A 24,364-nucleotide genomic window follows, 5' to 3' on the forward strand; every position below is an offset into this window, starting at 1 on the left:
TCTAACTTGGACCCCATCAGCCTTCCTTACAGTAAGAGGACACATAGGAAGAATGAGTCGAGGGTGCTGCATTTACGGTTCTGTTTTTACTCTTATTAACTTGCCTTCCTAGGAGGAGCCAAGTAGGAGGTTTACAGCCAACCAGGAAAGACATGATTCCTTGCACTCAGGTTAATTTAGCATCTCCCTGGGTCTGTTTACAATCAATTCAAAGGATAGACACTGATTTGTGCCTTTTATTCCAGCCTGGTGTGTCTCCTGTTCTGAGGGATTCCTCGCCCTTTCAAATGATTAACTCCTCTAGCTTTTTTTATGGTTAGCAGCTAGTGAGGTGCACATTGGGAAGGTTTTTTTTTCTTTTTCAAATTTGGTTTCATTGTTTTTAAACAGAGAAAAATTAAACATTACAATTACAGCTTGATCAGAATGGTATTACCAATAATTTTGTATCACGTTCAATAATGTAGTCTTACTTTGGTATACACCGCTCCAATATCTTCTTTTCCCTCCCTTCCCACCCACCACCCACCACCCACCCTGGGTAGTCAACGGCATCTCTTGAACAAATGTTTTTGCATGGTTTCTGGAATCCTGTAAGGCCAGCCTTCTGTTATCACATGGCTTGTCGTGATGATCAGTTTGTTCTGTTCTCGCGGGCTTGGCATTATTTCTGTGGTTGGGAGTTACATATTGGGGGTTGATTGAACGTGCATGAGGGTCTATCAATGACCTGCTTGACCTTTATGGTGGGCGGTCTGTTGAATCCAGGACAAATGTATTTGCAAAGTCGTTCCACAGCGTTTCATGCTGTGCAGATCGTCCGTGTCCATATGTTAGTGGCCACTCCGATCCACTCTTTCTTGGAAGGGGGGAGTTGGCCTTCCACCTTATTACCAGGCAAGCACATGCAGCCAGGAGCAGCGGGGCTGCAAGTCCGCCCAGTTGCATTACTCCATCTTCATTCTCCTCTAACCCAAACAGAATGAGGAGTGATGACTTTTCCCTGGTTATGCCCTCTACCTGCTTTATCCAGCCTAGTACCTCATTCCAGTATACTTGTATTCGGGGACATTCCCACCGCATGTTCCAATAATTGGCCTTCATACCACATTCTCTCCAGCGCATTGGGTTTACTGTCTGAAACATTTTCGAGAGTCTATAGGGGTCGTACTGCCATCTGTGTAATAGTTTAAGGGCGTGCAGTTTTATTGTGAGGCTATGGATACATGTGAGGGTGTTCTGCAGATTTTGGCCCAAGTGTTCTCGTCAAATTGTCTACCGAAGTCCCTCTCCCATCTTTGTTTGAGGCTTGCGGTTGAGTCTGGGCCGGTTTCAAGTAACGCTCAATACATGAGTGATATCAGACCTTTGGTTTCAGTGGAGTGTCAAGGAGCTTCTCGAATGGTGTTAGATCTCTCTTTATCTTTGGGCGCCACAATTCCCTGGTCATCACCCCTTTGAGACGTATGAATAGGAATACCGAAATAGGATGAATCTGAAGCGCATCTTCTAATTCTTAAACTGTCAGATAAATCCCTCCCCTCCAGAGTTGTCCTACCCTCTCAAGGCCAGCGTCAAACCATGTTTGGAACATTGAGTGATCGGGTATGTCCTCTCTGATTCCCGGTGACCATATGTGGCTCAAGGGAGATGGCCATGTAGTGACCCCCACCAAGTCTCTTTCTTCTTTCCATATTTCCCAAATTGTGCCTGATATGGGGTGTTCCTTGAGTCTTCTCTAGAGTTTGGACCTGTGTACCCATAGCCACTCGGCTAATGTGGCCGGAGTTAAGTTGTTGTTATCTAATTGGACCCATAGTAGATCTTTCCTATTTCTCAAGTGGAGAATCAGCACTCTCAGTTGGGTCGCCCAATAGTACCTTTTTAGATCCGGAAGGCCGGCTCTGCCTTTCTCCTTCGGAAGGATGAGGACCTTGTATGATATTCTCGGTTTCTTTCCTTCCCATAGAAAATGTAACATTGCGCTTTTCACTTCCCTGAAGAATGTGCCAGGGACTTTCAAGGGGAGAACCTGGAAGGTGCACAAAAAGCAGGGGAGGTATACCATTTTGATTGCGTTCAGGTGCCCCATCCATGAGCTTGTGAGTGGCTGCCATCTTTTGAGGTCAGCTTGGAATGCTGCAAGAAGCTGAGGGAAGTTGGCTTCGTACATGTCATATGTCGAGTTAAATTGATTCCTAAATAACGCAACCTGGAACCTCCGAGTACTAAACCCAATCCCATTAGTTCTTCGGTGGATTCTGGACAGGGGTCCTGTAGGGGGAATAGGATTGATTTGGACCGATTTATTTTAAATCCCGAAAGGGCACCATATGTTTCAATTTGTTGTATGGCTCTGGGTACTGACGTCAGGGGATTCTGGATGTGGAGCAAGATGTCGTCAGCGTAAAGGGGTAGCCTATATTCTCTGTCCTGTACCTTGAAACCTTCTACCGAGTCATCAGCTCGAAGTTTGTGAGCCAGTGGTTCTACCAAAAGCGCAAACAGTATTGCAGAGAGAGGGCATCCTTGTCTTGTGCCTCTCTCAAGGGTGAACCATCTGGAGTATTCAGCGTTAACCATCACTGATGCCTGTGGGGAGGTGTATACAGCTTTGATCCCCCTTCTAAATGTAGGGCCAAGTTCAATTTTGCGCAACACTGCTGCCAAAAAATTCCGTTCCACTCTGTTGAATGCTTTTTCCGCGTCTATGGACAGCAGGGAAGGTGAGTTTGTCATTTTCCTAGATTCATGTATCGGGTGCAGGGTCTTACGGATATTGTCTGCTCCTTGGCGTCCTAGGATAAATCCGACCTGGTCAGGGTAGATCAGTGCTGGCATGTGTGTCTCAAGTCTTGCTGCCAAAACACGTGTGTACATTTTTGCATCTATGTTAAGTAATGAGATGGGCCGGTAGGACGCGCAGCGCTTGGGGTCTTTACCTTCATTGGGGATGACAATGATGATTGCCTGTGAGAACGACTCTGGGGCAATACCCGATTGAAGAATCTGGTTAAACAACTTTACCATGAAGGGGAGGAGAGGGCCAAGGAAGGTCTTATAGAATCCTGCAGTGTACCCGTCATTGCCGGGGGCCTTTCCCAGGGGTAGTCGTTTTACAGCTGTCTCAATTTCTTTGGGTGTTATCAGGGATTCTAAGGATTCAGTATCATCTAAGGAGAGTTTGGGCATATTTATCTCGTCTCAGTAACATTTAATGTCTTCCTCCCCCTGCTTGGCTTCGGATTTATACAGGTGCTCATAAAAGTCGGCAAAGGTCTCAGGGATATTTTTGGAATCAGTGGTCAAGGGGGGGTGCTCTCTTTCTATAACTGTGACCCACCGTTCAATGCGTTGCTTTCACAGCCTAGCGGCTAGCAGTGCGTCAGCCTTGTCCCCTTTCTCATAGTGTTTTTGTTTTAGGAATTGGAGTTTTTGAGTTACCAGGCCCTCTTCTAGACGTCGGAGTTCCTCCCTCTTTTGGACAGCCTCGGCTATCCTATCACTCCTTCCTTCCTCATTGGATTGTGCTCGGGAAACTAAGTGTGCAACCTCCTTTCAGAGTCTGTTTTCTACAAGTGTCCTCTCTCTCTCTTTTTCGCAGCTACCTCTTTAATCAATACTTAGTTATTTATTTTCCCCACCAGGACAATGGCTCTTCCCCCAACATCCGACCAGGTCTTTGTGACTTCAAATCGGAGGTCTTTCTTGATCAGTATACCTACTCTCACTTTTCTTAAGGGTCCTGACCCCCAGTATTCACATCCTGATTTAGTGTGCAATACTTTTCGCTCTTCCCCGCATGTGTATCTGGTCTCCTGTACGAAGAGCACATCTCGTTTTGCTCTCTTGAATTCATGGGAGACCAGAGATCTTTTGGTGGGGGAGTTGAGGCCTTTCACATTAAGAGTGCCAGCTTTCATGTGTCTAACTTTAATTGCCAGGTTATTCGCCATTGTGAACATCGTTGTTCATCAGAAATGCTTCCGGAGGCCCTACTGTATGGATTTTAGTTTTTGAAGGGGTATCACTACATTCACATGCGCCCATACGAGCCGTGATCAATTCCCACCCGCAATTCGTCACCCTCCCCCATCCCAACATCGAGGCGTCCGATCCAGCTGAGTTTACTTCACCCAATCGGCGTCGAACCACAAGTAAGGACCGAATCTTGTTGGTCCAACAAATGAACTTATCCAATAACCAATGAGCCCCCATCGACCCCTCTCCCCCCAACCATTATCTCTATTTTGCGTTAATCCCTTCTTTTCTTACTTCATTGCGTCATTGTCAGCTTTGAACATGGAGGTCAATGTTCCATATCTAAAGAAGCATTCATCCGTCTGAATTTCCAGGATCCTGGAATTTTCTGTCGCCTTGAGCCCTTGATTCTCCATTCTCTGTCTCTGTTCCCAGTGTCGTCTGCGGCTGAGGGTTCTCCCTGTTTGCCAAGTAGTGAAGGTCTTTTGGACTACAAAATATTCTGGAGTTTGAGCATGCCTTTTTCAGGGATTCCTTCCTCATTCCTGGTCAGTTATTCCTTTCCTTACCTTGAGGTTGGTGACGGATTGTGACATATAGTGGGATTTTAGATCCAGTAATGAATGGGCATTACCCTTGCAAACAAGTGTTAGCTATTGAAAAAGCTTCAAGCATTACAATGGGGTGTTCAGTGACATAATTTGTTGAGCACTCAGTATTTGCGATTCTAGAGAAACCCAAAAGTACATTGACTACACAAAGAGCACCAGGATACGACTTGATTATTTGAAACCCAGCGATCAAAATTGTTAGATGCAGAATAGTAAACTCAGCGACATTTATAGCAGAACCAGTAGGAAAGGATGATTATGCACATGACTGCACAACGTATACTGAATTTTATGATGACATTCCCCGCATTAGAGAAAATGCTATCAGACAGGTGGGAAATTCTCTTTATTTATGGGTCATCAAAAATTGACCAAATGACTGGCAAAAGGCATACTGGATCAGCAGTAGTAAAGCTGAACCGTGATGGTGAATTTGAAGTAGTGACAAGAGTGAGATTGCCTTTGCATTGTACCGCACAGGCTGCTGAATTAGTGGCGCTTATCGCCGCACTCCAAAGGTATGAGGATGAGGAAGTGACGGTGTACTCTGACTCTGCCTATGTGACGTGAACTGTAGATGCAGGATTGTCACACTGGAAAAGGAGGGGCTTCCTCCGCGCAGACAGCACACCAGTGCAACATGCGTCCCTATTGGATAAGCTTTTTAAGGCATTGAGACTCCCATTGGCTATAGCAGTCATGAAAAATGCACAGCCCATACTAACAGGTCAGACATGTTTTCTTGCGGTAAGTCGCAGACGTAGAAGCCAAAAGGGAAGCCTGTTTCCCAAATATTTCTGATTTTGAAGTATAAGGTGTTAAACATATGTCAGGAAGGTGCATACTGAAACAGAAAGGATTTAACATGTTGTCTATTGTTCAGCTAATTGAGTTACACGGTCAAGCCCCACAGGAAGAACAAGACCTATAGAAGAAGTAGGGTTATCCTTTATCCCCCACTGAGGCGATATGGAGACAGGACATCACTGGAAAGCCACTTATGCCTCTAATATCATAGAGGGTGTCGCTGGAGCAGCTTCACTACCCGGCCGCTGGAGCAGCTTCGCTACCCAGCGCATACGACTCAAGAGAGTCTTGCTGCTATGATTGCAGAAGAATGGTTATCACCAAATGTATTAGAACACGTGTCACAGTTTATTCTAAATTGCGTGGTGTGCCAGAATTCTACTGCAGGGCACACTTTGCGAATAGTGAGAGGAACAACCCCTAGATCCAATGGCCCCTTTCAGCATCTACATATAGGTTATGTGGATATGTTGCAGACATGCAACGGATTTTGGTGCATGCTGGTAGTGGCATGGCCCTTTTCTAGATGGATCGAGGCAGGTCCATGTACGCACCCTGATGCCACATGCGCTGCCAAGTTCCTCATGTGTGAGGAATTTCCAAGATGGGGTGTGTGCGAAGTCCTGCCGTACAATGGACTGCATTTTGTAAAGGAAATATTTGAGCAGGTCACCCTTTTATTAGGTATCATGCATAAGTTCTCTTTTGACTATCACCCTTTAGGCAAATGGGATATGTGACGTTTAAACAGACTCCTTAATGAGAGAATAGCCAAAATGAACATTACTTTAAAGAAGGGGTGGTTACATTGCATTATATGCACTGCGAAAATAGCCTGGCTCAGATCACGGTTTGGGTCTGTTTGACCTAATCATATTTGATTGAATTTATTTTACCTTTTTTTTACCAAAAATGTGGTTGGAGTGTCCTGCAGCTCCCCCCCCCCTACTTTCCCCAACCTAATCTATACCCTTACCCACCCCATATATATATTTAATTAAATATGACCCAAAAAAAGATCAAAGAAATTCGATCAAATGTTTTAGGGCAATTGTTTTTACGTCATTTATGCTAATACCTCAGATCACCACCTGACGCCTCATGAGGTGGTGATTGGATGCCATATGAGAATACCTCTTGCTCCCTCCTACTAGGATAGAAACTGATGCCCACAGCGTAGCAAAGACATTAGGTGATGAGTTGCATTATTATTTAGCAACTGCTAGTGTCTCTTTTATTTCTCAACAGATAAAGAACCGGAGGGAGGGGTCAAAGAGGATTGAAGAAGACAGCCAACCAATTGATCCCAACAATCTATTGAGGCAACCCGGTTTATATCCAGGGAACCAGGTGCTGGTATCAAAGTTTGTTCGCACCTCGAATAAACCCTGTTTTGAAGGACCATACTAAGTAGAAGAAGTTACTCCCACAGCTGTCAAGCTACAAGGAAGACGAGCCTTGCTGCACCTGTATGACATCAAACCATACAAAAGAGAGACATTGACCCCTCCTGCGTCTGCTGACAGTGAAGCAAGAGAAGAAGTTCTGCGCATGCTGACCAGATCGGCCACCAAGGGCAAGGATAAAGAATCCATGGATTAAAACAACTTTCTGGAATAAAATTTACTTTTCCTAAACGTAATAGGGAATGAATGGACTTGCAGCTGTTCCATAACATACAGTTGAATTGAAAGAAAACTGAACATTGAAAAACACTACATGAAAATTGTATAGCACATTTTATGCTGTCAATCACAATAACATTGAACACTTTCTTGTATGCTGTTTTTACTTTCATATTGCAGTCTTATACAGCTCTAAGAAGACAACATGTGGACATTTCTTGGTAAATCTAAAAACAGTCATATTATTTTCAGAATCATTATTGCGATAATTCTGCAGTTTTTGATATAAAAGTGTGATTTGCAAAAGGTAACCAAATAAAACGTACATGGTAAATAAGAAAATGGCAATTTTCCAGTATATAAAATGCACACTAACAAGGAGACGAACTAGTCCACAAGAGATCGTTTAGCATTTGAATACTATGGCAATACCTCTTACAACTACATTTTGCTTCATATGTTGGGTATATTTTCTTATGCTTTTTACATTCTGTGAGATTTTGTATTATAATTCAAGTCAAATACCTGAGAATCTGTTTCTATCCTTGACATATGAAGATGCTTATGTAAAAACGCACAAGATGGAAAAAGACATGAGTTGGTTGAGCAGAATGCTCATATAGTCATCATCCACGTTTGGAAAAAAAAGTACGGGATGCTGAACTGAATAGATTGGGATGTGCAGATATACAGGAAACACCAGGATGCTGAAAGAGACCTCAGCTTTTGGTGTATGGACGAGTTGCCACCAGTACAGGATGCACATTTATTGATGAATGAGCCAGTAGACATAGTGCACATTTTAAACAACGGATGCCTAAAGTCATGGGCTAAGTATGCCAAGTTGCTAGCATGGGGTGACAATGAAGCAGGATTGGTGTCCATCAAACCAATGGAGAATGGAACAACATGCTTCAGGAATACAGGCCTGGTTCTAGTTGGAGCCAATAAAGGATGAAGCCGATGCTTGAAGTTCCAGGAATGAATGGTGGAACTGCCGTGCTGATGGATTGCTATTGGACCTGTGGATCCAGAGCTTATATGCAGCCGCCTAAGAATTGGGGAGGAACGTGTTCCCTGATGATGATCCATGTTCCTGTATTGGTGATTCCCGAAAGTGACCTCCATATTGAAGCTTTTCCAAAGATGGATGCACACCAGAGAAAGAAGAGGTCACTCAACCACTGTCGACAGAAGAGAGAGAACTATTTCTGAGAAAAATCAATAGCAGCCTATGATGATATTCCAGCAGTGGATAAATTATTCAGCAAGATGACAGTGATATTTACAACCATATTCACGCCTGGAATACAGATTGCAGTAAACGCCAAGTGGTTACATATCACTAGGTGGGAGCTGCTACAAAGGATCAACACGACAATAAAAGCATTTAATGCAATCAATGAATAACATAGGGCAATGTGGATCATGACCCCTCAGAGCAGGTATGCCCTGGACTTAATTACAGCAATGGAAGGAGGTGTGTGCACCAAGATCGGGCCTTATTTCTGTATATTCACACTTGCGCATGATGGAAAAAAATGGAACCCTGACAGAGGCCATAACTATGCTGACAACCTTGCATACGAAGATGGAGGATGAAGTTGATGAGACAGAGGAAGGTGACAGGTTTTCATCTCTGTTTTTATGGATTCCAGCTTGGTTGGTGAATGCCTTCAAACTACTTGGGGCAATACTAGTGTTGGTATTGCTAGGATTCTGTATTATAAGGATCATTATAGGACAATGCAGAAGACAACAAAGAAAGCTTTTGGGTTGAAGATGATGATTGATGTGAACAGTGACTATACACCATAGACTGAAGTCACCACCTGTGGGAACATGAAGAGGAGTTCACTGGCACACCAAGGGATGAAGTTTTACTACCCAAAGGATCATAAGAACTATATTGGACGTTGGGTATCCTGTCAACCAACTGGAGAATGTTGTCACATGACCTGGAGTGTGGATGAGCATATAAAGAATGCAGGCGACCTGAGGGTGGTGATAAAAGTATGGATCTCAAAGAAACCAAGGTGTGGAGAAAAGATGAAGACGAGGAGGTGGTTATTTAATTCTAGATAATTTAGAAGAGCAGACATGTACATTACTGATAGGCTCTGCCCCCTCTTCTCCGTTAGTTTTATTTATTGGACATTTGTATGGCGCCTATACACAAGTGTTTCCAGGCACCAAAAGACAAGATGGGAGGAAGGGGGAATATGGGAATCACGAAAGTAGAACAACAAAAAAACATTATAATGGCCATGTGACAATCCTACCGTATACTGGAATAACAGTAGAAGAGCCCTATATGTGACACCAGGTATTGTACCAATACAGGATCAAGTTTTTGAAAGACGTTATACACTCAAAGAACCATATCAAATGTACCCTCGAACTGAAAGGGTAGTGGGAGATTTGCAGGAACTAAGCTTTGAAGAGCTGTAAAGAAAACCTGACAGCTGCAGAGTGATGTCATAAAGGAAATACATGAGGACGCACTGAAACGATATACAAATATTCAAAGAATAAAGATGTAACTGAAGTAACAAGAGAAACATGCAATTGAATACGAAGAAATCATGTGCATCAAAGAAATAAGTGAGAAGAGATGAAGCGAATGTACATATACGCAGAAACGCAAGGTAGATGCGACATACAGAAACTTTCTGCAGAAGAAAATGTAACACTAAAGCGGCCATGAGAAAAAGATGGACGTCAGACTCATGTTGAAATCAATTGAGCTACCTCAGAGACAGATCAGGGCTGCAGAGTAAGGATATGCTGGAAATATAGCTTTGTGTGAGGAATAAAGAGGAGTTTATTGGCTCGGGATCAAGGATGCCACATCAAGGAATAATTGCAAGGCACAAAGGGAGTCAAGAGGATAAGCCATGTACATGAGACATTTCTCTTAGATTGAGCAAAGAAGAAAAATCCCTGCAAGTGCAAACAACTGGACAATCAAGGATACAAAAAGCACATGTATGATGGAACAACCAAGTCTATAGAGGGCAAACAAAGTAATAGTACCCAGTATACTTAAATCAAACAGTACTAAATACAACGTGAAAATTGATAAAATCATGGTCTCCTCACACGTGAATCAGAAGTCGAAAACAAGGGCTATTCATTAAGCCCCAGACAAAGATAATGGTGTACCTACACTCCCATGAAAGTCCCAGAGCAGAGAACAGGCTGCAAGGCCAACTATAAAAGAGATCAGGCCATCGGTCAGGCCTTGTCTTGGGGCCTGACCGATGAGAGATGATGTACTAATTGGGCAAGTGGGTAGTAGTCTGACCTTTCTCTATGCACCCGAGTTTCGTTTTGCTTATGTGCTGCAAACGAGGCAAAAGTCCGAGGTTGGGGAGAATGCCAACCAATCATAGGGGTCTATTTAGCAGCATACTATGCAGTGTTGCACAGGCAAATCCACTGCTGTTATTCTGCTATAATCTGTATTATGCGCATTTAGAGGTGGTTCAAGGTGTGCCTACTAGATACGGGGCATCCAGTAACAGTACTAATACTTATGACATATAGGTACATATGTTCTCTTAACTAACCCCTCCCTTCAATAGGTTTTACAGTTTCCCACATAGGATGACTTCATAGCTGACGCATATTGAGATATAAAACCTTTGTGTAATCAGATTGCTATTGTGAGTGCATGGACTTCAATTTGATGTTCGCCAGATTGCCCTACTTTATTTGAGCTGACAATAAAGTAGTACTTTGTCATATTCTTTGAGTCATTATCTGTAATTCTATTGAGCACATGAGATGCTCCAATGTGCTACTGCACAATAGTATTCTACGTAGAGAGGAAAACAGCAATTTGCTCAAGGAACTTTAAGGGGAACGTAACAGAGAAAGAATACTGTAAAGTGAAGGGCAAAGAATGCTCAGAAATAAGTGATATACAAGACAGACTACGCCAAGAAAGGTTGAAGCCTAACTGCAAACAACACGTAGGAAAAGATGCTTCCCATGAATACGCACAACATATTAGGCCGAATCAAAAGATTCGACAAAGACCAGCGAAAGTAATCCTTAAAGAGGAAAGGAAAGTCAATAGTCTGCAGAGAGAACTTCAGGAACTGGTATAGAAAAAAACAAGAGAATATTTGAACATTTAATTTTAACAAGAAATTTGAACGACTAAAGGAAAGAAGTGCGAGCAGCATCCACTAGGAGAAGGGAGTCATTCTCCTAAGTTTAGTTTGTTAGAATAGTGTTATGGTCTGTTAGCTTTAGTTTTGGACAGCTGACTTATTCCTTTGCACATTTACTGATGACTAACAGCACATTAGTTAGTAAAATGGTTAGGGAATACCCAATAGCGAACAGGAAAGTTAGGCCTTATTTTTATTCTTTAATAAATGCAAGTTGAAAATGTCCTACAAGTGGCCACATCCTTAGGGCTGGAAGACCTAGAAGGCCCTGGGATAGAAACATTTTCAAGAGACAATTTATTCATTTCAAGAGCATGTTGCATTTCCATTTCCCTTAGTTTGAGTTCTTGATGTATACTTTCAGTTTGCATTTGGAGCCTTTTGAACTCTAACTCAAGTCTCATTTGTTCAAGAGAGACACATTCCGAACTCAGTACTGGACCTGGTAGGGTCCCTGTGGCTAAAGGGTGAAGTCCAAGAGCTTGTTGAGGTGCATAGGGGCTCACATCCTGAGACACATCCAACTCTTCTTGCTCATCAATAACATTAGAGTTAGACTCTGAATCATTATCATCCTCATCATTTTCCATATTTGCTGAGGGAGTAGGTGTAACAGACCCACTTCTCAGACGTTGATAATTCAACAATCTTTCAATCAATTCGTTTTTCTTTCCTTTAACAGGGTGATTCCTGACCACATATCTTTCAGTTGATGTACTGTTAGAATGATAAGGGCTTCCTGTCTGAAGTTATCCATATCAGGCATGATACAATTGCTTTTCTAGTGGTGCTTAGCCTTGTGAAGGTTATTATTTGAACAAAAGTAATGCAGAACTCTCAATTTAACAACTATACACTTGATCCTCACCGCTTGCCACCAGTGTTAGGCAGAGTTTGTATGCAGTACCCTTTGGGACCACTACATACAACTATAACTACAGGTGTAAGCAAAAACAACCTTTGGTATAAGTCTGTACTACACAGTTTTTGGTAGCGGAGCTGAGCAGCCAGGCTTATCTCAAGGGGGAATGTGGCTGTTACACAGAGGTCCACAATCACAAGTATTCAAATAAACTCTTACACTCAAGGTTTCTTGGTTAAACACTTATTAATTTGTTCAACAGTTAGTTATAAAACATACACTAGAAGGAGGCAATCTATATCACACAAAAATATACTTCAGTACTTTATACTATACGTTTCTGAGGCATTTAAACTACTTTGAAGGAGGAGCAAAATGGCATTCAGAGTACTTTGAAGTAGGAGCAAAAGGCATAGGTTAACGAAAAGAAGATACAGTTACTCTTTAGACAGTGCAAATAGTTTGAGTTCACCAAAGCCAATTCAATGCAATAGGTTAGGACAAAGTCAATGGGCTAAAGTCTTGTATAGGATAAAGCAGTTCTGCTAGTTAAACGGAAAAGTCTTTGCCAACATTTCTCAGAAGTAGTTTGTAAAACAAAGAATCATATGTTGGGTCACAAGCTGACTAGGCCTGCAAGTTGCCAAAGTTCCAAGCACTTTCGCAGTGAGAGGTAAGTTCTCTCGGTCGGGTTTTCACAGTACCTTACAATGAAGAAAAAGATGCAGCTGAAGACTTCTGTTCCTGGCAGTTCCTGCAGATCTCGCTGTTCATGAGCCTCAGTCGTGGGGACAAGATGGAGGACGCCGGGCGACTCCTGCACTTCACTGGGACTAGTCAAAGCTGGCACATAGCAAATCTTCAATTCCGGTTGCTGTAGACAAGCACTCGAACTGGTGTCCCTCTCCCTGGTTATTCGATTTCCTGCAGCACTCTGAGGAAAATACAACCAGCGCTCTGAGAATGGTATCCAGGTGGCTTATGAGTTGATTGGTCCCACCAACTCAAAGGGAGAAGTCATCCTTGCAGGGCTTCTCTGACGAGATGAACTTGGCGATTCGGATCTGCAGAAGGACTTCACCAGGCAAACCAACGGTCCAGGAGTTGCAGCAGCCGTCCTCTTCAGCCAAGACACTCGCCTTTTATTCAGTTTCCTCCCATTCATACCAGCCTAACTGCCACTCACCGAGCAGGGTGGCTGTCCTTGCCGGACAGTCATCCAGCCAATCACGCCAGAGTGCATTTGGGTCTTCTAGGACACTAAGCATAGGGAGTTGCGGCACCTCCCTCACTTCCTGCCCAACCCAGACACTCGGGCGCCACAGGCGGTCTTCAGTTCTAAAACCTGCCAAAGGCGATAAAACAAAGGGACCAAACCTGGTTTGGCGCGCAGAGCAAAACTCTAGAAGGACCTTTCCAAAAAGAAATGGTGAAAAAAAGAAGACCGGGACCTCTTTAAACAAAGGGGCTCTGACGCCATTTTGAAAAACATGGCTCCCGCGATTTAATGCTATCGGTGTTCGCTGTCGGAAAAAATCATGGTAGTTTGTTGTAAAACCACTACCACCAGCCAATTCAAGAGGAAAGGGTAGCATTTGACTGTTACATGAGTTTCTAGACACAGTGGATACTAGGTAACCCCTCCAGCACTCTATTGTAAGATAGGGTGTGCTGGGTCTAGAAATTTGAAAAGAGTAGTAAAGTCAATTTCACTTTACTTTCTCTGGGAAACAGTAGTTTATCCCAGAGAAGGTATTTAAACCTTGGGAAAGCCTGCAAGGCTTCCCTGTGTCACTGCACTGAAGGTGCTGTGTGACACACATGAAAAGATGATGCCTATGGAGTTGTCTAAAACTCCATAATCAAAGAACACAAGATAAAACACATCAAAATACACAAGAGAGTGGGAAAAAAGGGTCATACTCTCTCTAGGTAAAGAAATCAAGTTCTCAAAATCCAGCAAAGTTGCTGGTGGTCTCTAAGGTGAAGGGAATGAGCACGTTTTTGAGAATTCTCCCTAACATATATATCTGAGAGCAAAGAGTTGGCCCAGCTAGGATTGAAACCTATGATCTTCCCAGTCAAGCTGCAAGGAGCAGGCTTGGTGGCGATGACTCCAAGCTCTGCGTTAGTATTTCTGGATGCTCTTGTCCCTGACTCATCTATTAGGATGTCTAAGTTAGGTTCTAATTTATGGTCTGGATCAATGTGTGAAGGGGTCCCTATTTTCCTGACTGAGCCAAATGTGTCAAATGACACAGCTTCCACTGTTGGTCAGAAACTCGCAGCTGCAGCTGAACCCTTGTCCCGATCAATCCTCGAGCTGCTAGAGTGTTCAATTGATCGATGTTATGCTGAGAATTACAAACCGGAAAACAAGTGAGCAATGCCAGAGAGGGTGGAGTGTGCAGCCTTGGAAGAAGTCAATCCCATCAACATGGGTGAGCTGGAGGGTAACTCTATGCAGGACCAAAGGCTGTCCATCACACAGGGCATTCCGGTGGGACTTAATGGCCAGGATCTCAGTTGGAGGGAGCAATCAGTTTAGAGAGCTCCCGTGTATTCCAACTATGACATGGGAACGGAGTAGTAATCAGCCAGTGTGCCCACTGGGTGGCCTATGGATTTCTGCCTGTATATCTTCCGATCCTTTGGTTTCCAGCCTGTTGTCGGATGGCGAACCAGCTGCTGGGACGATTGCGAGCACAAATACAGACAATATTTTATACTTTGCCAAACATCTTAATAGGCTCTCTACAGCCTTTATGGAACTGAAGGATGCTCTCAGGCTGTTAAAGGACAGGTGTGATAAAGACGCAGGGAAAATGGATGCTTGCCTGGGGGTGATGTTTGTTGATAAAATCCTTGACTAACCTTGTGGCAAGGGATGCTGGTATGAACAAGGATATGAACACACAGTTTGGGGCTGATTCTGCCAGAAATTCAGCGCCGAAAGTCATCAAGGATAGTTTGGCAATCTCCTCAGTAGGGACAGAGGTGGGCCCCCGGGTGGGGGCAGGTGGGGGTGAAGACCACACATGGACAAAGGTTTAAATCCAGCCAGCCTGAAAGCTTGGTTGATATTAATACAAGGTTGCGCAGCTCTCAAATAATTATTAAAGCAAATAACAGAAAGTTGGGTAACCCGGGAGTCGAGCTTGGCACCTACGGAAATGACATTTAGAGTTCCGATGCCTCCCAGGGTGCTTCCTGTGGTGGTCTGAAGAAGGGAACATCTAAGGACGATTCTCTGAGTGGCTGGTGAGTTACGCACCTAATTTGTTGTTTTAAGGGCCTAAAGCATGGCAATAAAAATGCCTACAACAGAGCCTTAGCGAAAGGCCTCTTGGAGTTGCTTGTGGTGAATGATAACTCGTTTCAGCTGTTTCCTACAGTTCGCATTCTCTCAGACTGCATGTTTTGTAAGGGGTGCAATGTTTGTTTTTCCTTTGTTAATGTAAACTTTCGCTTGTGTATCCTAAATTGTTGAGACACCTTAGTAATGGGGGGTTCGAGGTATTTGAGGACACCAAGGCTGACATATGTCATCTGAATGACTCCTGGTACTACTGGCCTGAGGAGGGGGAGGGTGGTTGTCTGGACTCACCGAATGTCACTTCCTGGAATCTCAGGCCAGGTACTAGTAATGATCTTACCGTTGATCCCAACCATCCTATTATTGACTTGACAAGTTTAGAACTGGAGCAGAGGCTGAGGCAGGCTACCCCGGGGAGTTTCCAGCTCTCTAAGCAGGCCGGGGAGAAGGTGTATGCCTTTGCTATGTAGGCTCCACCTCTGAAGCAGCTTTGGGGGATATGAGCCGACAGATGAGATTGAGAACTGGCATGGCTTACCAGGGGGGAAAGTCTGTGGTGACTTGTTAAATGCTCTGTCTGATCAATCCCATGTCCTCCAATCAGTCGAATCTTTGGTGATTGTTTTGTGGAATGTGGCAGGCATCAAATCTAGACTAGGTAGCCCAGAGACCAAGCCACTGCTTGAGAGGGCTAATATTGTTCTACTACAGGAGACATGAGCAGCGGAGGATGCCCCCCTTAATGAGGTTGTGGCCTATTGTTTAGTGGTGCAGAAGAACTCTAGGGGGCGACGCCACAGAGGTCTGTCCATCTTGGCCAAAACCCACCTAGTCAGTGAATTCTTTCCCATGGAGTCCTCTTATTCTTTCTTGAAGGTGGTTAGAATCTGTAGGGTGGGTGAGAATGATGTTTTGGTGGTCAACATTTATAATAGTCCCCATGCACAGTTTGCCAGGATCTATCTTTTGGTGTTAACATCCTCTATGGAGGGGTTGCTTAACCTGGCTGCTGCGAATGGTGGGGGGGGGCTTTAATTCCAAGCTGGGCAGTGGTCCGGGAATTGCTCTATTTGATTCTTCTGAGGTGGATTTGGCTGGGATTCCGACACCCACTATGACAGATGCTAGAATCTGTGCAGAAGGGCTTAGGCTTTGGAGGCTCCTCTATGATTGGGGGCTGCGCTCGGCCAATGGCCGTCTCCCAGATGATATCATTGTCAATTTGACCTTTTCTTTTGCTCAGCATCGGTTCACTCTACGATTCACTATGTTTGTGTCCCAGTAGCATTTTGGGACTGTGTTATTGTGTTCAAGGTGCTGGGTGATATTTGTAGTGATCATTTCCCCACCAGGCTTGTGCTTAAATTGCAGGGTAAGCATGCACTGCCGGGACTGTTTTACCAGTGGGAGGTGCCCCTTGACAGCCAGAAGCATAGATTAAAGTGGCAGTAAACTGATCAAGAGAGCTTACAGAGGGATATTGTCATTAATAATTGGCAGGTGTTTGATCATTTTTTCTCAGGTGATTCAGATCAGAGGGCTATCTTGTCTGATTTCTTATCACTTCTGTCTAATTTATCAGCCTCATTTACCTTGAAGGTTAGTAAGAGAAAGGCAAAGCTGCAGCCAGGCTAGTTTCACTCAGACTGTATGAAATCTAAATCTATTCTGCTTGAAACCTTGAAGAATCCTCGGTCCTCAAAGAGGAATATAGTTAGTGCCCGGGCCACCTATAAGAAGGCCATTTCCATCAGGAAAAATGAAATTGAAGCAGTGTCATGGGAGGACTGGGTTAATTTCTCTGCCACCAATGATGGCAAACTTTTCTGGGACATAGCGAATAATGGGCCATTTTATCAATTTAAGTCAAGTGATATTAATGTTATGGTTCCTGATAAGGGATGGGCGGCCCATTCCCTCCCCACCCCCTATACAGTGCTGGTCACACGGATGTGGTTACTGAACGGCCGCTAGTTGTGGATCCCCAGCAGTCATTATCCTTTAGGCAAGGAAACATTGTTTTCATGGTAGGGGAAATTGTGTCAGCCATAAAATGCCAAGCTAGGAATAGGGCTCCAGGCCTGGAAAACGTTGCAGCAGATTTGTTCATGTCAGAACCAGACCTCTGGGCCCCCATTTTGACTTTGGGGTTTAATGCTATTTGCGCAGGGTGTACGCACCCTGTTTCTTGGTCACGTGCAGTGATTCAGCCAAGCTACAAAAAGGGGCTGAGGGAACTGCCGGCGTTGCAGAGACCAATCTTGCTTTTAGATTCAGTGTTTAAAATCATGGGAAGGGCTCTTCTGGGGAGATTGGAGTCCTGGGTGGAATGTAGTAACACTCTTTCCCTCATCCAGCTGGTGTTCCGGCCAGGTCTTGGAATTGCTGAGCAGTCTTTTAACCTCTATTTGGTTGTGGCCCACTCACTGTACATCATGGGGAAGCACATTTATGTTGCTTTCATGGATTTGAGCACTGTCTTTGACAAGGTCAATCATGATAGGCTCTGGTGTGTGCTTGGATCTATGAACTGTCCAAGCTCATTGGTAGATTTTCTGGAGAGATTGCATCTTTCAGCCTTGGCCTGTGTGAGGAGTGGAGCACATGAACGGTGCACTGATCTTTTTCTGGTGGAGCGAGGGGTGCATCAGGGCTGTGTGTGGCACCCCTGCTTTTCTGTTTGCATATCAAAGGTCTTTATGACCTCTTACTTAAATACACCCCGGATGTCTGTAGGTTGGGTAGCAGGATTTTGCCACTACTGGCTTATGCAGGTGATACGGTCTTGCTGGCCTGTACTCCCGAGCCTTGCAGTGTCTCATTGAGGACTACTCCTTATTCATTGACTCATTGGATCTAATGGTTAGTGCCCAAAAATCGTCCTTTGTGGTCTGTAGTAGGTAGAAGCGTCCACCCAAATTCCACGCCTTGTTTATTAAGGGTGTTCCAGTCCCTAGAGTGTATAGCTTTGACTACCTGGGGATCAGATTTTCATCTAACTTTAGTGCCAGAGCCCATGTTAATTAGCAGACTGAAAGATCAAAACAGGTTATCGGGGGGGTGGTTAGATCTACGGGCACGTTCAAAGCAAAACTGGTTGAGCTGGTGCTCAAAGTTTGCAATGGGAAAGCTACCTCTGTTGCTAGGTATGTCGCTGTGGTGATATAGTAATGTCAAGCTCATCCAGGTGGAGGAGAACACCTTTCTTAAAGGAGTATTGGGGCTTCCTCGATCAGCCCAAATTTTGCGATGCACCAGGAATTGGGCTGCAGGGTTGTTAGTAATTTTAATACAGTTCAGCCTGCATGTCATTGGCTCAGAGTTTGGGGGAACAGCAAAGTAGTTCTGACTCATGAGCTAATCAAATATCTGGTTTCCAGCCCCTCCCCCCATTTAAAGATCCTGTGGCTCAGGCATGCAGAAAGACATGTGTCTCAATGTTTCGATATGGCAGATGTTTTGCCTTGCAAGGTTGTGAAGTCTGTAAAGGCAAGGGTACTCTAGTATATCCCGGACAAAAGGGACTCATTGGAGATCCTGAGGCTTGCTAATAGGAAGTATACGATCATTAGGGGCCCAGGTCTCCAGAAGTATTTGCGATGGGCTCAGAACCCTGTTCAGTGCATTGTTTTTACAAGGGATCATTTAAAAACAAAATGTGTATATGGTTAAAAAAACCTTTACAAAATGTTCACATAGGAAGTGCATAAGTAAATATAACAAATAAGACTCATTAAAATGATACAAATACAATGAAAACTCTAGATCATAACCGTAAAAAGTAAACTTCATGAAGACTCAAGTCTTGAAGAGAATTCACATAACATAAAACTCAGGACAATCTGAGGTACTGAATTGTTGAGACATTACAAAAACAACAGCTCAACTTACATATGTGTCAGGAATACCACTGGAATATTCAATTAGAGTAACATCACAGAACAATTGCATGATATCCTCAATGCACATGGTAAAAGGGAAATGCGAACTACAAACTACTTTACAGCTGTAGCTGGCAAATCGAAGGAAGTTGGTCAACCTTCGGTGAGTTCTAGAGATTTGAAAAAAGCTGCAACGGCTAAAGTGTCAGAGGCGACTCTAGCACTTAGGTATCCATGCCAGATATGCTTCTCTTGGGCTCACTGATTACTGGGAAACATTTTGCCCAAATATTGAGACCATTTTTCGCTTAGCTCGTTACAGAAAGAGAGCAAATGTCTGGTGGATTCGACAGTGCCCTTCAGACCACAGAACCTGCATCTAGAGTCTTCAGATGCAATCATACCACGCTGTGATAGAATTTCTTCTGTCAGCGGTAAGTTCTATCTAAGATTTAGAAATATTTTCCTGTGGTGGCTATCAAGAAATTTGACAAGATATGGGACAATCGCACCCCTCTTTTTATGTTCATGGGAGAGACGCGTCATGGAGGTATAACCAAGGAATGCTTCTTGTGTCTCAAGCCAATCATGGTCATATAGCTGATTTTTTACTTTGATTGGATTTTGGGTCAAGGTATCAATATTCATGTTGATTTTTTGTAAAATTATATCACAGTGGATTTTAATTACTCTGACAAGATTGGGACATTTCCCAGTGGGAGACAGGTTCATGGACTCCTGAAAGTTCACTTAAAGAGAATCACGAATAGGGACAAGTATTCTTCCAAATAAGCTCAACAGACTCCACTCCACCCGGAAGTGAATCGAAATAAGGTCTAATTCAAATCTTATAGCAGCTAAGGGGATACAGGTAGGTACCCCTAAAACTCTATGCCATATCTTGGCTTCCCACAGGTCCAGCAAGTTCAAGGCTGCGTCAAAGAATATTTCTTGTCCTTAAATTAGTTTGGGGACTACATTTCCTACATAAAATTTTAGCGCTGCCATGATAGAAATTGAACAAAATTTTCGATGTAACACCAGGATTTGTGAGAGCAACATTGTTGCCTTTTGATTTAACACAAGCCTCCATTTGTCAAAACCTGGCGCAGCAGATATGGTATAGCCAAAGTAAGTCATACAAGGCGCCGAAGCGATCACGGTATCTTCACAAGACTACAACTGGGGCCGCTTTTTCAAGCTTCTAAATATGGCTGAAATTCTGGTTTTCTTTATATTGATCTTAAGGCCATTATCATTCGCATATGCAGAGAAAGATTTAAGAAGCTTTTCAACCCCACATGAGATTTATCAAATAGAAGAAAATCGTCTGCATATTTTCTGAGAGCCGACCGTAGGTGCAATTAGGGCTGCTGTGGTCAGGTAGTCACTTGCTTCGGACATGTAAAGGTTAAACAAACAAGCAGCCAAAATACAGCCTTCTCGAAGACCAGACCGTGCCGAAATGCAGCAAGATATGGCCCCATCTCGGTTCAACCTTACCCGGAGCAAAGAGTTCTCATGGACGCCTATAATGAGATCCAGAAGGCCATGGGGAATCCCCCAGTTTTTCAACTTACGCCAGAGTCTGGCATGGTCAACACAGTCAAAGGCAGATGATGAATCAATAGAGGCTATGTAGGTACAAGAATCTGAAGTAGCCCAGGTAGATTTTTGAATAAACATAAGCACAAGACTGTAAATAGATGTAGAATGAGCCTTTCGAAAACCAGTCTGAAATTTGGATAATCTAAATGTTTCAGCAGCCGATTTTTCTAAATACTGGAGTAAGATGGATGCAAAGATCTTACTGTCCGCATCCAGCAACGAGATAGATCTATAGTTCGAGGGCTCAGACCATAAGCCTTTTTTGAAGATCGGAAAAACGAAGGGAATTTGCCATGATGAAGGATCCATTTTTTGTAGCGATGACACTCTCAAATAGAATCGCAAGGGCATTGGCCCAATTTCTAGGTGCAGTTTTAAGTATGGCATTTGACAGCCCATTGGGCCCCGCAGCTCATGTTGGTTTACATAAAGTTATCAAGTCCAACACCATTTTTGCATTGATTTTAATGGGCTACTCTTTAGTTGTTTCATAGTTATAGTTAACTATCTGTTTTAAAGGTTTCCCAGTGCCAAGATCATACAGATGCAAAAAAAAGGTTACCCAGGTTGGTTCATCTACTGCATTTAACTAAGCAGTACATGTAGACAGTGATTGGCCATTAATTAAGAACCTGAACAATCCCACTTCTTTTTTGGAAAAAGCTCTCAGCATGAATGCAGAATCCTGGTGTAACAGGAATGCACGCCGATGTTTACAGTAGATGGAGTAGTTTTGTTTAACTGATTTACTCTTTCACACAGGATTGGCAGAGTCTTTATTAGTCTTAAGGTGGATCTCATCTGTCTTTTTTCCCGGGCTAGTTGCTCATCATATACATGCAAGCGCTTCTTACAAGTAGGGTTCCGAAGAGACTTAGTGTTATACGTAGCACCAGAGAATAAAACATCGATGGTGTCGTCTAAATCACCCGCTTTGAACACTTGAATCGTCCGTTCAAGTGTGGAACCGGCCATCGATTCTCTGACCTGCTGAGCCAACCCATCTACATTCAAAACAGTTCTGCGAACACTGTTGCCCGAGCAGAGACTTCTAACTCAATAGGGCCAAAGATGTGATAGTTGTAAATTGCACATGGAAAGTTTAAAGTGGCACTCAGGATGCAATGGTCGCTCAATTATGTAGGATTCATCAAAAAAGTGGAGCAGATCTCATGTAAATGGGGATCGACAAAGATATAGTCAATCGTGGATTGGCTGGAGCCACAAAACCATGTATAATGGTTGTTGATACTATTCGGAAATTGGTTGATGAGGAAGAATAAATTTAAAGAAGCAAATGTGGAGCTCCACTGCAGGCCATCTTTAGATTTTTGATTTACAGGGGAGTAGTCAAATTTTTGATTAAGTAAAAGCTATTCAGCCAGTAGGGACACACATTCAACATTCAAGTCGCCCACTACCAGAACATGACGAGAACCACTTCTCACCCTCCATTTACAGACCAAATCAACAATGGTGGGCAGGAATTCATCCAATGCTCCTACGCCCTTATGCCAGTAGATGTTCATCAGTAGGACATAGTATGAATTGGAAGGGAATTCAAGCTCGACTGCCAATAGTCCATAAGGAAGGTTCGGAACCAGTCAGGAAAACACTAAAAAGTCGGATCGTAAAGCAATGGCTAAGCCACCATATGGTCTACCCATTCCACCGCACTTAGCAGCCTGGAAAAAGACATGATACACATCCAGCGCTGGGCTAGTAGTGAGCAAAATTTCTTGGATCATTAAGCAGCTGAAATGTCGTAGTCCATCCAGAACTGCCTTGTTAGTGTATAAGTGGCCGTGGCCTCTAGAGTTCCAGGACAGTATTTTCAGTTCCCTGTTACCAACACCATTTATTGCAGACACTGATTCAACATCAGTGCCGCCAGGAGCCGAAGTTAGAGGGCCCTTTTAGGTTAGAAGCTCTATCGTCAATGCTGCCGGACTGTTTCCTATCCCCATTCCATCATTTAATATAATTAACGTAGGGATTGTCCTTAGGATTTGGCTTATGTTCCTTGATAACGTCTTCTTCCCATCTCAAAATTGAGAATCCCAGGTTATCCAACATTGAGGTTTCTTCAGAAATTAAAAATCAAACACTAATTTAGACTGTAAATAAAGAAGGGCACGGGACACATCATTTTTGTCTGGGAAGGCCACACTCTCGATGTCAGCGGAGGAGATTCCATCAGAGTGGGAATTCCAGCCAAAATTAACAGAATATTCATATAGTTTAAGCAGATTGGCATGGAGTCACCAGGAGACTGGACATTAGTAAGACATTGTGTGCTCCGGAGTTTGAGTGTTAGTGCTGTTAGAAACTCTGGATCCCTCCCCACCATCCTACTACAGGATGATATGCTAGTGGCACTGCTGGAAGCTCCTTCCCCATAAATTACATTCTTGGGGTTCAATGCAACACCCCTTAAACACGCAAAAGGATGACTAGACGTAGTGTTTGCAGTAGAGAAGTTTCCATCGTGTAGTGGCTTTTCACAGTTAGAAGTAACTGCAAACTGTCTTTCAGATGGAATATAATAATTTGTCAAGTAGAGCACCCAAGTTAATATGTTTGAAATGGTCGGTAGATGGTTTCTCTAAACTTGCAAAAGATGGACAGGGGAGAGGATATAACAATGTGTCGGGTCTCGACTCAGAAATATGTTCATGGGTGTTAGGGCCTATTTCAATGACGCAATTTAAATATTAGGCTGATCAGTGTGAGTGTGAACAAATTGTGTGGAGCTCTTGCTAGAAAGAGGGAGCACGGAGGCATGGTTTGCAGGAGCGTGTTCCGCTGATTTGTCATCAGTCTGGTGAACATCTGCATGGTGAGTTATGTCCGAACTCTCCAATCCAAGCTTTGATACCATATCAAATCTGCAGTTACGCAGACCATCATTCAGCACATGTGATTTCTGAATTGTAGGAGTTTTTATAGATGATATAACCGCAGACGTTCTACCCAAATCTGCAGCGTGGTCAATTCACAAACACGGAACATCATTGGAGAAGACATTTTTATAATCTGAGTTGGGAACCGTCTGTATACAAGCATCAGCTTTGAGGATTCTAACAATGTCAATTGCAGCATGAGTAGGTAAATTAGTAATGGACAATCCTCCACTGTAGACATTAGCCATCAGAGAGTCATATAAAGAGGGAAGCACGGGCATACACAATTCTGAAGTGGGTTTTGACTCAGATACGAGAGCAGGGTTTAGATTAGATTCAAATATCAGTCTAGATGGAAGGGTCGAAATATTTGTGGAAATAGGCTGAAGTCCAGAACAGCTTTCTTCAGGCACTTTGGTTGGCACAAGGCTAGTGGCCGAGATTGGGTTCTCATACGCCTTCATGGAATCAATTATGGAAATATTACGTAACCATTTTAAAGAAGAATTGTTACGTCTCTTTAGAACTTTTTGATTCTTTGACTTCCCCCTCCCCACCCTCGGGTGATGGGACAGACTTTGGGACCACT

Source organism: Ambystoma mexicanum, chromosome 3p, assembly GCF_040938575.1.
Source record: "Ambystoma mexicanum isolate Mex_15411 chromosome 3p, UKY_AmexF1_1, whole genome shotgun sequence".
NCBI lineage: Eukaryota > Metazoa > Chordata > Amphibia > Caudata > Ambystomatidae > Ambystoma > Ambystoma mexicanum.